The sequence below is a fragment of the Rhinolophus sinicus genome, linkage group LG06 (assembly GCF_036562045.2).
Source record: "Rhinolophus sinicus isolate RSC01 linkage group LG06, ASM3656204v1, whole genome shotgun sequence".
NCBI lineage: Eukaryota > Metazoa > Chordata > Mammalia > Chiroptera > Rhinolophidae > Rhinolophus > Rhinolophus sinicus.
Window position 1 is genome coordinate 56,618,519 of NC_133756.1, and position 15,708 is coordinate 56,634,226.

The window sequence follows — 15,708 nt, forward strand, 5'->3', positions numbered from 1 at the left end:
GCTAATTTTTCCCCACCTGCGAGAAATCCCTGTGCGAGTCTCTTCGCTGTTCTGCGTGATGAGCAGAGAGTCCTTTGATGGGTTATAAGCTTCCCGTTTCTGATAAGATCCGACGGAGAACTCAAAAAGTGCGCCCCGCTGCCGCCATTGCTATGACGTCTGAACCCATTAATTTTTTTCTATTCTCTTTTTGTTCTCTATTTCATTTAGTTCTGCTCTGATTTTTATTATGTCCTTTCTTCTGCTGACCTTGGGTTTCTTTTGTTCTTCTTTTTCTAGTTCATTAAAGTGTAATGTGAGGTTATTTACTTGGGATTTTTCTTCTTTCTTGAGATAGGCCTGTATTGATATAAATTTCCCTCTTAAAACTGCTTTTGCTGCATCCCAAAAATTTTGGTAGGATGCATTTTCATTCTCATTTGTTTCTATGTATCTTTTGATCTCTCCTCTAATTTCTTCTTTGACCCCGTCATTCTTTAAAAGTATGTTGTTTAATCTCCATATATTTGTGGTTTATCCTGCTTTCTTTTTCAATTGATATCGAATTTCAAAGCCTTGTGACCAAACAATATGCTTGGTATGATTCCAATCTTCTTAAATTTGCTGAGGCTAGTTTTATGTCCCAATATATGCTCTATCCTTGAGAATGTTCCATGTACACTAGAAAAAAATGTATAGTCTGATATTTTAGGATGAAGTGCTCTATAAATGTCAATTATGTCTATTTCATCTAATGTGTGATTTAGGACTGCTGTTTGTTTATTTTCTGTTTGGATGATTTATCCATAGCTGTCAATGATGTATTTAAGTCCCCTAGTATAATTGTGTTTTGGTCAATTTCTCCCTTTAGTTCTGTTAGTAGTTGTCTGGTATATTTCATGCTTCCCAATTGGGGGCATAAATATTGATGACTGTTATGTCTTCTTGTTGTATAGTCCCCTTTACCATTATGAAATGTCCGTCTTTGTCTCTTGTTACCTTTTTCACCCTGAAGTCTGTTTCATCTGATGTTAGTATGGCTACACATGATTTTCTCTGGATACCACTTGGTTGGAGAGTCAATTTCCACCCTTTCACTTTAAGTCTATGCTTGTCCTTGTGGCTGATATGTGTCTCTTGGAGATAGCGTATGGTTGAGTTTAGTTTTTTGATCCAATCTGCTACTCTGTGCCTTTTTATTGGTGAGTTTAGTCCATTTACATTTAGGGTGATTATTGATATGTGAGGATTTCCTGTCATTCTATCTTTAGTTTTCTGGTAAGGCTGTGTCTCCATTGTTTCTTTGCCTTTTTGTTGTTGTCTGTTATTTCTGTGTGGTGGTATTCTATGATGTTTCCCTCTGTTTCTTCTTTTATTACATTATATATTTCAGATCTGGATTTTTTTGAGTGGTTGCCCTTACATTTATGTAAAAGAAAGTTTGATATTTAGAGTATTCCATTTTCTTCAGCATTCTTACCTTCTCCATTCCCATATTCTGATTCAGGCCTTTACTCTCCCCCTTTTTATGTTTTGGTTGCCACAAATTGTCTCTGTTGATGGTGGTCGAATAGCCTCCTTTAGTATTTCTTGTAATGCAGGTCGTGTATTCGAAAATTCCCTCAGCTTCTGTTTGTCTGGAAAGGTCTTTATTCCTCCTTCATATCTAAAGGATATCTTTGCTGGGTATATTATTCTTGGCTCATAATTTCTCTCTTTCAGTAGTTTGGATATTTGGTTCCATTCCCTCTTGGCTTGTAGAGTTTCTGCTGAGAAATCTGATGATAATCTAATGGGCTTTCCTTTGTAGTTTACCATCTTCTTTTTCCTGGCTGCCTTGAGGATTCTTTCTTTGTCGTTGATTTTTGACAGCTTCAATACAATGTGCCTTGGAGAAGGCCTGTTGGGGTTGAGGTAATTAGGTGTTCTATTTGCTTCTTGGATTCGAGGATCCAGTTTTTTCCACAAGTTTGGGAAGTTCTCATTAACTATTTGTTTGAATATACTCTCTGTTCCCTTCTCTCTTTCTTCTCCTTGTGGTATGCCTGTTATTCTTATATTGCTCTTTCTGATGGAGTCAGAAAGTTCTTGTAGAATTCTTTCATTTCTTTTAAGTCTCAAGTCTCTTTCTTCTTCCATCCGTGTCATTTCCGGATTTCTGTCTTCGATGGCAATGATTCTTTCCTCCATCTGGTCAATTCTACGACCTAAGCTGGCTATTTCATTCTCCATTTCTTTTATTGAGTTCTTAATCTCCAGAAATTCTATTTGGTTCTTTTTTAAAATTTCAATCTCTTTAGTAAAATGTTCATGCCTTTCTGTGTTTTCTTGCATCTCATTGAGTTTCTTCATAACTGCAATCTTGAATTCTCTGTCATTTAAGTCACATATTTCCATATCTTTAAGTTCATTTTCTGGAGACTTTTCACTTTCTTTCTGAGCTGTCTTGTTGCCTTGGTTATTCATGGCAATTAATGATTTATTATTTATCTTCCTAGACATCTATAGGAGTGGGTTTTGCAACAGGTTGATAGGAAGTGTTCTTTCTTTTGCTTTCCAGTACGTATTGGTAGAATGTTTTATTTTCTCTCTGACTCTAGCCTTTTTTTTCTCTCTCACACTGTAGTTTTATGTTTTCTCTGCACTATTCCAGCTTCTCACACAATGGAGGTATTCCCTGGAAGGCAGGCTTTCCTCTGTTAACAGTTTGCCTGGGTCATAGGGCGTCATGTCTGTGGGGATGCGGAGAGCTTTTGAAGTTCCAAAGCTCTTCCTTTTGTTTCATTCTTTCAATTAGGTATTACCATTCTGAATTCCTAAAAAAAGTAATTGATGCATTATAAATTTAAGAAATAATAAGTCATCTCAACCCCTAATACTGCTTGAGAGCCCGAACCTTAAAGTTTTTGTCATCTATGAGGACGAAAGCAATCTCCATATTGAGCTTTTGAATAGATCTCCCATGTATGAATGTTTAGATGCTTTGATTCTGAGTTTGATACTTAGACTTGATCTTTAAATTTTTATAGTGGATTTGTACTCTTCATTTCAAGGGGAAATTAAAAAAAAATAAATGGAAGATAGATAGCCTTCTTAGGAAAATAGAATACTTAATATCCATTCTTAGCTCCATTTATCTTTAATTCTTTTCTTTCACAAGTGAGAGGTACTATCTGTGTACAGGATTAGGAATCAAATGCAAAAATGGTTATTCAAACTGAAAGTTCTTAGTAAACATATAATATTCTGTTATTCCTCACTGTGCTGTATATGTGGCAGAATACTTTAGATAGTAATAGGGTCTTTCTCTGCTTGAGATAAAGTATTGGCTAGATCAGCCCTTGATCATTTCAATGAATACAATAAGTTAATTTAATGTCTGAATGGATGCAGAAGGCCTGTGAAGAAAACTCCTCTATCACATCAGCTGTGGCTTCCTGATGACCTGGGTTGTAAAGCTTTGTTCTTCTATCCACTTATTCCAAATAATGGCTATTCTTTCACTGAAAACATTGTGCTTTGACATATGTTTTCAAGATGCTTCTGTTTGTTCCAAAATCTTGTATATACTCTGCAGAACGTCAGTGTGACCTGGGATGACACTATCTACCCATTTAAAGTTCTAACTATACAATTAAATTTTGGGCTCTCTTTCTTTCAGCATTATGTGGTTTGTACAAATCTTCCTTCATAATTCATTCTCTTTGCTTTGTCTTAGAAGTAATTAAATTTATTATTTAAAATTAGTGTTGGATGGGATAAACATCTTGCACATGCTCTTATAAGGCTAGTCTATATTTCTAAAAATATTTTCTTGTACTGAGTCAGGATTGTTTTTACTGGAGCAACATCTGATAATTTAATTGTTTTCCCTGTCTTGTTTTACTTTTAGACATTTGAAAAATTTGTTCATTTTTGGGAAGTATTTTTAATAACTTATGCCCACAAATGTTTGAATATTTGTTAAGCATGTTTCTACAATTTTATTTATAGTTATAAAAAAATAAACAACTTGCAATTGGAAGTAATTTCATACTTTCAGATAACTTGCAAATATAGTAACACAAGGAACTCCAAAACATCACGTACTCACTCAGATTCATTAAATCATTTTTTAAACATTTTTATTAAAATATAGCTAACATGTAATATGAATGAATATCAGGTGTACACCATAGTTATTCAACATTTATATACCTAAAGAAGTGATCACCATAATAAGTCCAGTAACCATCTGACACTGTACTATGCTATCACAATATTATTGACTAGACTCCCTACGCTGTATGTTACATCCCTATGACTTATTTGTTTCATACCTGTAAATTTTACCCCTCACCTTTCCCCCCTTTTTAAATTTTTCAATTACAGTTGACAGTCAATATTATATTAATTTCAGGTGTATAGCATAATGGTTAAACATTTGTATAATTTAAGAAGTGATCCCCCAACTAGTCTAATACCTGTCTGGTACTATACATAACCATATTATTGACTATATTCCCTGTGCTTTACTTTACATCCCCATGATATTTTGTAGCTACCAATTCGTACTTCTTAATCCCTAAACGTTTTTCACCCTGCCTCCCAATCCCCTCTGCATCTATCACTCTGATAAGTACCCATCTGACACCATACAAATTTATTACAATATTGTTGACTATATTCCTTATGCTATACCATACATCCTCATGACTACTCTGTAACAACCAATTTGTACTTCTTAATCCCTTCCCCTTTTACACCTGCCCTGCAACACCCCTCCCATCTGGCAATGATCAAATGTTCTCTGTATCTATGAGTTTGTTTCTGTTTTGTTTGTTTATTTTGTCCTTTAGATTCCACATATAAGAGAAAACACATTGATTCTATCTCTGTCTGACATACTCCACTCAGCACAATACCCTCCATGTACACCTATGTCACTGCAGATGGCAAGAGCCTATTCCCTTCCAGGACCCAGCAATATTCCATTGTATGTACACTTATGTACCATTGACTCTTTACTCATTCATCTATTGATGAACACACAGGCTGTCTCCACATCTTACAATGGTCGTTGTAAACAATTCTGCAATGAACATATGGATGCACACTTCCTCTTGAAGTAGTGTTTTTTATTTCTTTGGATAAATACACAGAAGTGGGATTACTGGGTCCTTTCTTGTCTCTCATTATAGACACTTAGGAGGGGCTCTGCTTCAGGCCAATCTCTGCCAAACCCTGTGCCCTGTCTGAGGCCATCTTCAATCTATAGATGGTTGCCACCCATGCTAGGCTTGTAGGTGCCTCCAGAAGCCAACTAGTAAACCGAGGCTAACTCTCTCTGCTGCCAGGCTTAGGGCTGCTCTGCCAGAGGTACAGGACATGCCATAGCCAGATGCTGCTTGTTTGGATTTTGTGAACCTTTGAGAGATTTTAAGAAAGTCTGTAGCATGAGCCAAGATGGACTGTTTGTACTTAAAAGACACTAGAAGTAGCATGGGTGTGCTTGCAAGTTGGGTGGGGCGAGGTTTCAGGGAATCAGGAGGGTACAGTGCGTAGTGTTAGCCAGGTTAACAGAGACTGGGATATGGCACCCACCTGTGTCTGCACACTAGGTGAGGGAGGACTTAACAAAGGAAAAATGGCCTCCGCCAGCACTTCTGTCTGGGAGAAAGTTGCCCCTCCATCCCTCGCCCTAAGGGAAGACAACTCAGTTCATCCCGATTGTACCTGGTGACTTTTGAGCTTCTGCCTCAGCGCTGGAGCTCAGAGCAAGTGAGTCCATCAGTGAGTAAGTCTGTGTGGGCTCTTTAAGAGGAGTGCCTGGGAGTGCAGCCACCATCGTCTTACTCAGCCACAATTTCTGCTGGTTTTTACAGCCAGAAGTTATGGGGACTTCTTTCCCCAGCAGTGGAACCACGGGGTGGGGAGGCTAGTGTCAGGCTGAGTTCCCTTGCTCCTCCAAGGAGGACCTCTGCAGCCTAGATATCCTTCCTTCTTTTTAATGGTCACACATGGGTATTGGATGAGACTATTCCTTCTCTGTCCCTCCTACCAGTCTCAAGGTGGCTTTTTCTGTATGTTCTTAGTTGTATGACTTCAATTAGACTTCAGGTGATTCTCAATGAGGGATGTTCTATAGTTTAGTTGTAATTTTGATGTGATCTTGAGAGTAGGTAAACAGTGTTTACCTACTCTGCCATCTTGACTGGAATGGATTCATTAATTCTTCTTCTCTTTCTTCTTGTTCTTGTTTCTCTCTCTCTCTCTCTCTCTCTCTCTCTCTCTCTCTCTCTCTCTCTCTCTTTCTCTGTCATATGTATATGTGGGGGGAGTGGGGATTCCACACTCACAAGAAATGCTCCCACACCAGTTGATAGTCTTACAAATCAATTCAATTTCTGACACTATTTACCCAAAGATAGTGTCAGATCCCACAGGTTAAGGGGTTAATCCCACAAGACACCCCCTTCCCCATTAAGATGCCAATTCCAAATCCAGGTTGTCACCTTTTGCTTCTGACCAATGGCTATAAGATTAGAGGTTCCAATGACCCCACTACTTGGGTTTGATTAATTTGCTAGAGTGGCTCACAACTCAGAGAAATGTTTTACTTACTAGATTACCAGTTTGCTATAAAAGAATATAACTCAGAAAGAGATACATAGGGCAACGTATTGGGAAATGACATGGGGCTTCCAGGCTCTCTGAGTGTGTCACTATCACCAAATCTCTTTGTGTTCATCAACCTGAAAAGTTCAGCTAATCCCATCCTTTTGGGTCTTTATGAAGGATTCATTACATTAGCATGATTGATTAAATTGGCCCCTCTTCCTTCTTAGGAGGTCTGGCGTTGGTGGAATTGAAAGTTCCAACCCTCTAATCAAGTCGTTGGCTCCCTGACAACTAGCCCCCATATACTTTGTGCTTTTCCTGTCACCTCATTACTCTTATCACTTAGGGAATTCTAAGGGTTTTAGGAGCTCTGTGTCAGAAATGGGGATGAAGACTAATACATATTTCTTACTAAAATTGAAATATCATGCTAAGTGTATATCTTAATCATCATCTACCTTTGTTGTTTGCATTTTCCTGAAAATGGAAAATAAGGTTTTTTAAATGAAATAAGTTGTTGTTATACTTTCTCTTCTTTTTCCACAATTCCATTTGTTTTTGTTCTTCAATGTTTTTTATCAATGACATATTGTCATTAATCATTTTTAATTCACCTAAACACGTGTGAAAAAATAGCTTTCTAGAGTTAGTGTATGCCAATAAACAGAGTATGTAGTTTTGTTTTGTTCCACTTTGAGTTGGTCAAATCTATACAATAGATTAAGTTGTATAGCTTCATCTAGTCTTAGTTTCCATAAAGCTTCCATCAAGTGAAGTTTCCTAAATTTTAAGCTGGATTATTTCATTCCATTGTTGGGGCTTCTGACAGTGATGCAATGGGGACTTGTAATAGTTTAATTGTTAGTGTTCTGTGGTATTATAACTCTTCCTGTTCTGTTCTTATGAAAGCACTTTATCTTAGGAAATGACACTTCTCAGATTGAAATACACCACAGTTGACCTCCCAAATTTCTTCCCTAATTGTTTTTCTGAACACTGATGTTTCCAAATCGATAAAAAAAGGGATTGATGATGGAGAAACTCTTCTCTGGCTGCCATAAAAAGTAATTTCATGTATTTTAGGGACAGAGTTTTATGTTTGGTGGGTAAGAATGAAGAGTTTTTTCTAACCTATTTTTCAATGCACTGTTTTTTTCTGTTTGTAGTGACATAGCATGGATGGTGCATTCATTGACCTTTCAATACAGTTCCATAAATTTTGAATTTAGTGACAAAAAGTCTCAAATTCTTAGATTGTTGATTCTCAGTTCTACTTCACAACATGAGAACAAAAATAGTGTTGTCTTGACTCATTGTAAATGTTTTTAATTACTAACCAGGCAATAATTATTAGTTTAATAGTTATATTTAAGGCACAATTTATTTCTTCTGTCTCTAGTCTAAAATTCATTTAGATCACTTAGTAGACATGAATATGCGATGTGATATTACCCATTTATTCTCTCATTCATTCATTTTGAAGGACTGAGAAGCATAGAATTTGAGTGTCAACTCTGAATTTTAAACGTATGGTTAGGTTGACATCCTGGATCTAATTTTGATGGTTTTGTGACCATTGACAGGTTGTTAATTTTCCTAAGTCCAATATGCAAGCTCTAAATTAAGAGTACTACCTACTTCCAAAGTAGCTATGAGTATTAAAGTGACATTGAAATATAAATTCTGGGGCATTGTATGTGGCTCACAATAGGTGATTCATTTATGAAAGATGTTTTTATATGTTATATAATTTTTGTTCCTAGGAGAAAACCCACTCTTTGTCCATGCAACAGAGCTAGTTGGCACTATTTACTGATGGCAACTATCTCAGTTTCAGTAAAGTCTATATAGCATGCAAACCTAACCCACGAAAGGACATCATAAAAAGTTGACAAGCCCTCAGATTTTACAGTAAGTTACTTTTGCAGTTTACTATAAGGATCTAAATGAAAGATACATATTCTAGGCCTAGGTTATACGTATTAATAAGTAACATAGTACACTGGCTGTATTTATCCCAGTGCACTCTACTCTCATGATAGCAAGGCCACTCAGCTTTGAATTGTCCCAGTCTGCAGAGACAATAAGATTCCAATCTTATATGGCAACAATTTTAACAACTATAGGATTCAACATAAAGTCACCTTTTATAGCTGCTATAGTTCCAACTTGGGTTCTAGGCTCACACTGCGCTCTGGGTCACATAACCTGGCTTTTATCTTTCAAACTCTGTCTCTGTGCTTCTTTTGGTAATGCTCATAAATCCAATTTCCAAAAGGAAGTCAGTGCTAACGACATGTGTGCTGGCATTTGTTTGATTTACTCTTGTATCCCTTGGCTTTGTTGTGTCCATATGCACTTGCCCACTGCATTGGTAACTACCAGGCTTTATGTGAGATTTCCTGATGCTCACTGCATTCCGTAGTCTCTGGTGAACAAACTTCTTCCTGACAGAGTGGGCTTCCTCTCCACATCTGTAGTGAGATCATCTCCTTATAATCTGCCCTCTCCAGTGGGCTGAGCCAGTACTGGTGCTAGCTTGTCTCAGACTGCCTCCTGCTGTGACACTTTACTGGGCTATGCTTAGCCAAGTTCCAAGGTATGACTAATCCATTTTTAGTTTTCAGACAATGGAAAATTGTACTAATGTTATTATAGATTGTATTGAGGCTAAAGTATTTATTCTTATTCAATTGGTTTATTTGAGAGAAGTACAATGCTTATTTTTCTTAAATGGAGTTCCATATGATTTTTTTTTTCTTGAGGGGAATAAGAAAAGCATTTCATTGTTTTGTTGTTCATATTCACCATAGAAAGCCAGATTAAATTCTATAATAGAAATAAATAAAAACTATGTTTAATGGCTTGTCAGCTTGAACAATGACATGGCAAATGTGAAATTAAATTTTAATGCATTTTTGAAATATAAGGGAAGGACAACCATACAAAAAGTTATATTATGAGCCCAGAAAGCATTAACCATTTTATAAGAATATTAATAATTTATCATTAAGAAAAGGTGAAATGAAAAATCATTGCAAATACTTTGAAGCAAACATTTTAAAAAATAAGTTAGTTATTTATAAAAAGGCTGTCACAAAGTTCTTGTAATTTTATTTGAAAATACATTTTAATTTTAGAGGCAGTTAGTTTATACAGGATATTTTGAAAAGAGGAAATAATTTGGTAAAAGTAACTAACTTTATATGTCTGGCAATAAATGACATTCATTTTAAAAAGCTTAAAGGTCTACACATTCCATATGTCTTCTCTCCAGTCTTCACCCCGATGAGAATGGAATGTGGCCACTGATGTGTTTATTTTCTTAGACAGAACATGTGGCACAGCAAGGACACTCAAGTACTTTATAAACAAATAAATATGGTGTCCATTTTTGTTATGTGAAATGCATCCATGCTGTTTGTCGATGAATATTCAGATTTCTGCTCTTGTCAAGGATGGAGATGGGAAATTGCCATGTTGTAGAGGGTTTTTTTGTTTGTTTGTTTGTTTTGCAAACCTTGACCGGGTAAATACTTTTAGACAGTTACCACATAAGTCCAATAATCACTTTTCAAGAGGATTTCTAAATCATGTGCTTTCAGGGTAAAATGCATTTTGTCCTTGGAATTTGAAATCTCCATTTTCTATGATACCAGATGGAGACCATATTTCAAGGGTAAACTCCTCAAAAAACTTTTTCTATATTCTCTCCTTTAATTTGAATAGGCAGGTATATTAACTAGGTTTTTCAGTTTTAATTTTTTAGGAGACTGAATGATTTGCTGTGGCTATGAACTTATTAATGTATCTTTCTTTATAAAAAGTGTTTCATGCTTTCTTGGATTCCTCAAACCCTTTTATTTTTCTTGCACAAAACAATGGCTGTCTGTGGCAGTCATTTCCAGCCAGGTTGGAATAACTGGTAGTAATCACACTTGCCATAAACAACTAGAAAACTGAGCAAAATATATGAACTAACTATTGTCAGATACTGCATACCAGGCAGGTTTGTTTGAGAAGGTTGAGGTGGGGCAGAATATTGAAGAGGAAAGTACTTTGAAGATAAAATGTTCCAGATTACTAAACTGTGTATTAGTAGACTAAAACCTCACAAAGCCATGTAAAAACAACTACTGTGTTTCTCCGAAAAACAAACCTAGCTGGACAATCAGCTCTAATGCATCTTTTGGAGCAAGAATTAATACAAGACTGGTCTTATTTTACTATAATATAAGACCGGGTATAATATAACATAATATAGTGTAATACAAAATAACATCGGGTCTTATATTAATTTTTGCTCCAAAAGACGCATTAGAGCTGATTGTCCGGCTAGGTCTTTTTTCGGGGAAACATTTCAAGGACATAAGGTTGAAGATGCTTGAGTTCCAATTAGCCAGAGTAGGGAGGGCTCACTGAACACTTAAGGCATTCAATAGAGATGACAGAATGTCACGCCTTGATCATAGGGCCAAATTACCCTGGAGTAAATGTTACTTTTACCTTATTCTAGCCAATCATAAAAATGGACTACCAAGACAAAGTACAACACTCTTTAAGAGAAGAAAACAGTCTGAACACTTAGCAACATAATGTTTACAATTTCTAGTATCCCAGGAAAAATCATAGACATGCAAAGAAGCAGGAAACAGTGTCCATTAACCAAGAAAAAAAACACCAGCCAATAGAAACAGATCTGAAAATAACAGAGAAAATGGAATTAGCATTAAAACAGCTATTATAATTAAGTATAAATACATAAAGCCAAACATTAACGTAATAAGAGAGAAATTAAAAATATGAAAAACATGCAATTGGAATTTATAAACATGAAAAATGCAATATGTACAATGAATAATTTACTGGATGGTCTTAAAAGAAGATCACATATTAAAGAAAAAATCAATTAGCTTGAGGACACTGTAATTGAGAATATGCAAAATGAAGCACAGAGAAAATAAAACACTAAATAAAATAAAAATAGAGCTCAGTGATGTATGGGGAAATGTGGAAGAAACCCAAATACATATAAGTGGAATTACAGAAGGAGAAGCGGGTCTAATATATACATATACATATATGTATATTTATTATTAATAACTTAAAATTGTACTCAAAACAATAAAACTATTGTGATGGAGAATAGATCAGGGGTTTCTAAGGAGTAGAAGTTGAGGCTTGTGTGTATTAGTCCAGGTTCTCCAGAGAAACAGAACCAATAGAAGACAGATATATTAAGGAATTAGCTCCCATGTTTATGGAGACTGTCAGGTTCCAGGATCTGCAGGGTGAGTTGGCAAGCTGGAGACTCAGGACAGGCCATGGTGTAGTACCAGCCTGAGGAGTGAAGCAGGTTCGAGACCTCAAAAGAGCTGGTGTTTCAGTTTGACTTTGATGTCAGGAAAAAGCTGATGTCCCAGTTCAAAGAAAATTAGGCAGAAGAAGATTCTCTATTACTGAAAGGAAGGTCAGTCTTTTTGTCCTATTCAGGCCTTTAACTGTTAGGATGAGAACCACCCACATTAGGGAGAGCAATCTGCTTTATTCAGTCTATTAATTTAAATGTTAATCTCCTCCAAAATCACTCTCACAGAAGCACTTAAAATCATATTGACTAACTATCCAGACACATCATGGCCCAGTCAAGTTTACACATAAAATTAACCATCACAAATGCATCTATAAATTGGTAGCACAAAGGATTTGAGGGGAGTTTGAAACTTTACTGTATTCTGATTATGGTGGTGGTTTACACAAATATATACATGTGTTAAAAGCCAAAGAACTATACACAAAAATTAAAACAGTCAATTCTACTATATGATAATTTAAAAAGTAAAAGTAAAACAAAGATTTACTAAAATAAAAGTAATAATATACTATGAAGTTTGTACATATGGAGAAGTGAAATATATTACAATTAGAGCACAAAATCTGGAAGAGGGTAAATTGAAGTATATTGTTTTTACATTATAAATGAAGTGGCATAATATTCAAAGATATACAGTGGTACCTTGGTTTTCAAACATAATCCGTTCCGGAAGATCTTTCGAGTTCTGAAACATTCGGAAAGAGCCGACAGCTAGGCCTCAGGATCTTGCACTCAGCGGAAGCCGCGTGACATGTTCAACTTCAGAGGCATGTTCTAAAACCAAAGCGCTTACTTCCAGGTTTACCACGTTCGTAAACCGAAATGTTCGTCAACGGAGATGTTTGAAAACCGAGGTACAACTATACTGTGATAACTTATGGATGGTGCTGCAAACCCCAAAATAACCCACAAAAATAAAAATAAACCAAGAAGTGTACTAATATATCAAAAGAATAGATTAAAATACTCAATTCAGCCAAGTGAATGCAGGTGAAGAGGATGGGACAAAAAACGGATGGGACAAATCGTTAAGTAGTAATATGCTGTACCTATGTACAACCATATCAATAATTACATTCAATATAAATGAACTAAACTCTCCAATAAAAAGGTTGAAATTGTCAGCATAAATTTGCAAAAAGAAAACTAAACTGTATGCTGTCTACAAAAAACGTACCTTAAACATAAGCATACAAATAGGTTAAAAGCAAGAGGACAGAAAATTGCACAATCTCCAAATACTAATCATAATAAAATGTACCTGGTAAACAAATTATACCCCAGGACAAAAATATTCAGAGCTTCTAAATATATGAAACAAGTACTTGAAGCGCTGAAAAGAAAAATAGATGGATCCACAATTGTATGTGGAAATTTAAACAATCCTCCTTAATAACTGAGGTTCTGAGTCAACGGAATTTCAGTAAGGGTATAGAAAACTTAAGTAACACTACCAATATGATCTAACTGATATTTATAGAACAGTACAAGAGCAGAAAACATTCTTTTCAAATGATATGGAACATTAAGAAAACTAGCCCCTATTCAAGGAAATAAAAGAAAATCAATACATTTACAAGAGCTTAAATTATACAAAGTATATATGCCCTCCACAACAATTAAATTAGAAATGAAAAACAGAATGCTATCTGGAAAACTGTGAAATATTTGGAAATTAAAAAATACTCTTCTACGTAACCTGTGGGAGGAAGAGGACAACACAAATTATAAAATATTTTGAACTAAATGGAATTAAATCACAAAACAACAAAATAATTGGGGTGAAATTCAATCAGTGCTTTAAAAAATTTTTAAAAACAATTTTCAATTACAATTGTTATACTATATAATGTTAGTTTCAGGTGTACAACGCAGTGATTATACATTTACATAAATTACAATGTGATTGCCCTAATAAATTCAGTACCCATATGAAACCATCATAGTTATTAAAACACTACTGATTATGTTCCCCATGCTATAGTCTACATCCCAATGACTATTTTGTAACTACCAATTTGTACCTCTTAATCCCCTCCACCCTTTACCCATCCCCATTTGACCACCATCAAAATGCTCTCTGTATCTATGAGCTTCTTTCACTTTCGTTTGTTTGTTTATCCTGTTCTCTAGCTTCCACATATAAGTGAAATCATATGACATTTGTTGTTCTCTGTCTGACTTACTCCACTCAGCACAATAGGTCCATCCATGCTGGTGCAGATAGCAAGATTTCATTCTTTTCCTATGGCTGAGTAATATTTCATTGTATGTACGTACCACTTCTCCTATATCCATTCATCCATTGATGGACACCCAGGTTTCCTCCATGTCTTTGCTATTAGAAATAGAGCTGCAATGGACATATGGATGCACATGTCTCTTTGAAGTAGTGTTTTGGTTTCCTCAGATAAACACCCAGATGTGGGGTTACTGTGTCCTTTATTTCTTGTTATATAGCCTTTGTTTCAAAACTTATTTTGTCTGGTATAAATATTGCTAGCCCAGACTTTTGTTTGTTTCCATTTTCATGAAACATCTTTTCCATCCCTTTACTTTCTGTCTGTGTGTATGTGTTTCAATCTGAAGTGAGTCTCTTGTAGGCAGTATATGTAAGGGTCTTGTTTTCTTATCCATTCAGCCACCAAAGCAGTATTACACAAAATGTTAAAAGGACTGCTAGAAGAAGAAGAAGGAGAAGGAGGAGACTCACTTTGAATATTTCCTGCCAGTCCCTTCTGGCCCGCATAGTTTCTGTTGACAAATCACCTGACAGTCTTATGGGAGCTCCCTTGTAGGTAACTAACTGCTGCTTTTTTATTGTTACCTGTAAGATTCTCTTTGTCTTTAACTATGATGTGTCTTGGTGTGGGTCTCTTTGGGTTTATCTTGTTTGGAAATCTCTGCAATTCCTGGGCTTGTCTATCTATTTCCTTCCCCATTTTTGCTGCTTCCCTGTGTTTGTTTCTATGTATTAAGTAGGGCTTCTATGCCTCATGGTCTTAGTAGAGTGGCCTAATGTAATAGTGTCCTGTGGGTCCCAGTGGCACAGTTTACCCAGTCACCTGAGCCTTGTGCTCCACGTGTGTGCCTTGTGTGCATTGTGTGTGCCCCCCTGCTGAAGTTGAGCTTGTTTGCTGTTTGCAAATCAATGAGAGGGATTGACCCGCAGGCTCATTAGTTATGTGGGCTGGCTGTGGCTACAGTGGAGAAGCTGTAGTGGAGGGGCTCACCTTATGGAGGAGGATTTGCTTTAACAGGGCTCTGGTGTCTGCCCATTCTGCCCATTTACTATGTCTTTTGTTAACGTGGTTGGGTGATGCTCTGGTGTGGTCTGAAGCTGGCCACCAGGTATGTTGGTTCTGGGGCCTCTTGGAGGGACTCTGTTGTAGGCCAAGTTTAGGTGCTGCCTGTGCCCTGACCAGGGCTACTTGGTATGAGCTATAAAATCATCTGCAGATGATTGCCACTTGTGCTGAGCTTGGAGGTGCCTGGGAAAGGCTAAGCTGTGAGCTGAGGCCAGCTGTTGCTAGTGCTGGGATTGGGGCTGCTTAGCCTAATATACAGGGCATGCTGAAACCAGATGCTATTTGCTCGGGATTTGTAAACCTTTTAGAGATTTTAGGAAAGTCCACAGCGTGAGGCAAGATAACCTATATGTACAGAAAAGCCACCAGAAGCAGCTTGGGTGGGCTCTCATGTTGGGTGGGATGGGGACTCAGGGAGTAACCAGGATAAGGCGAATGGTGTTAGCC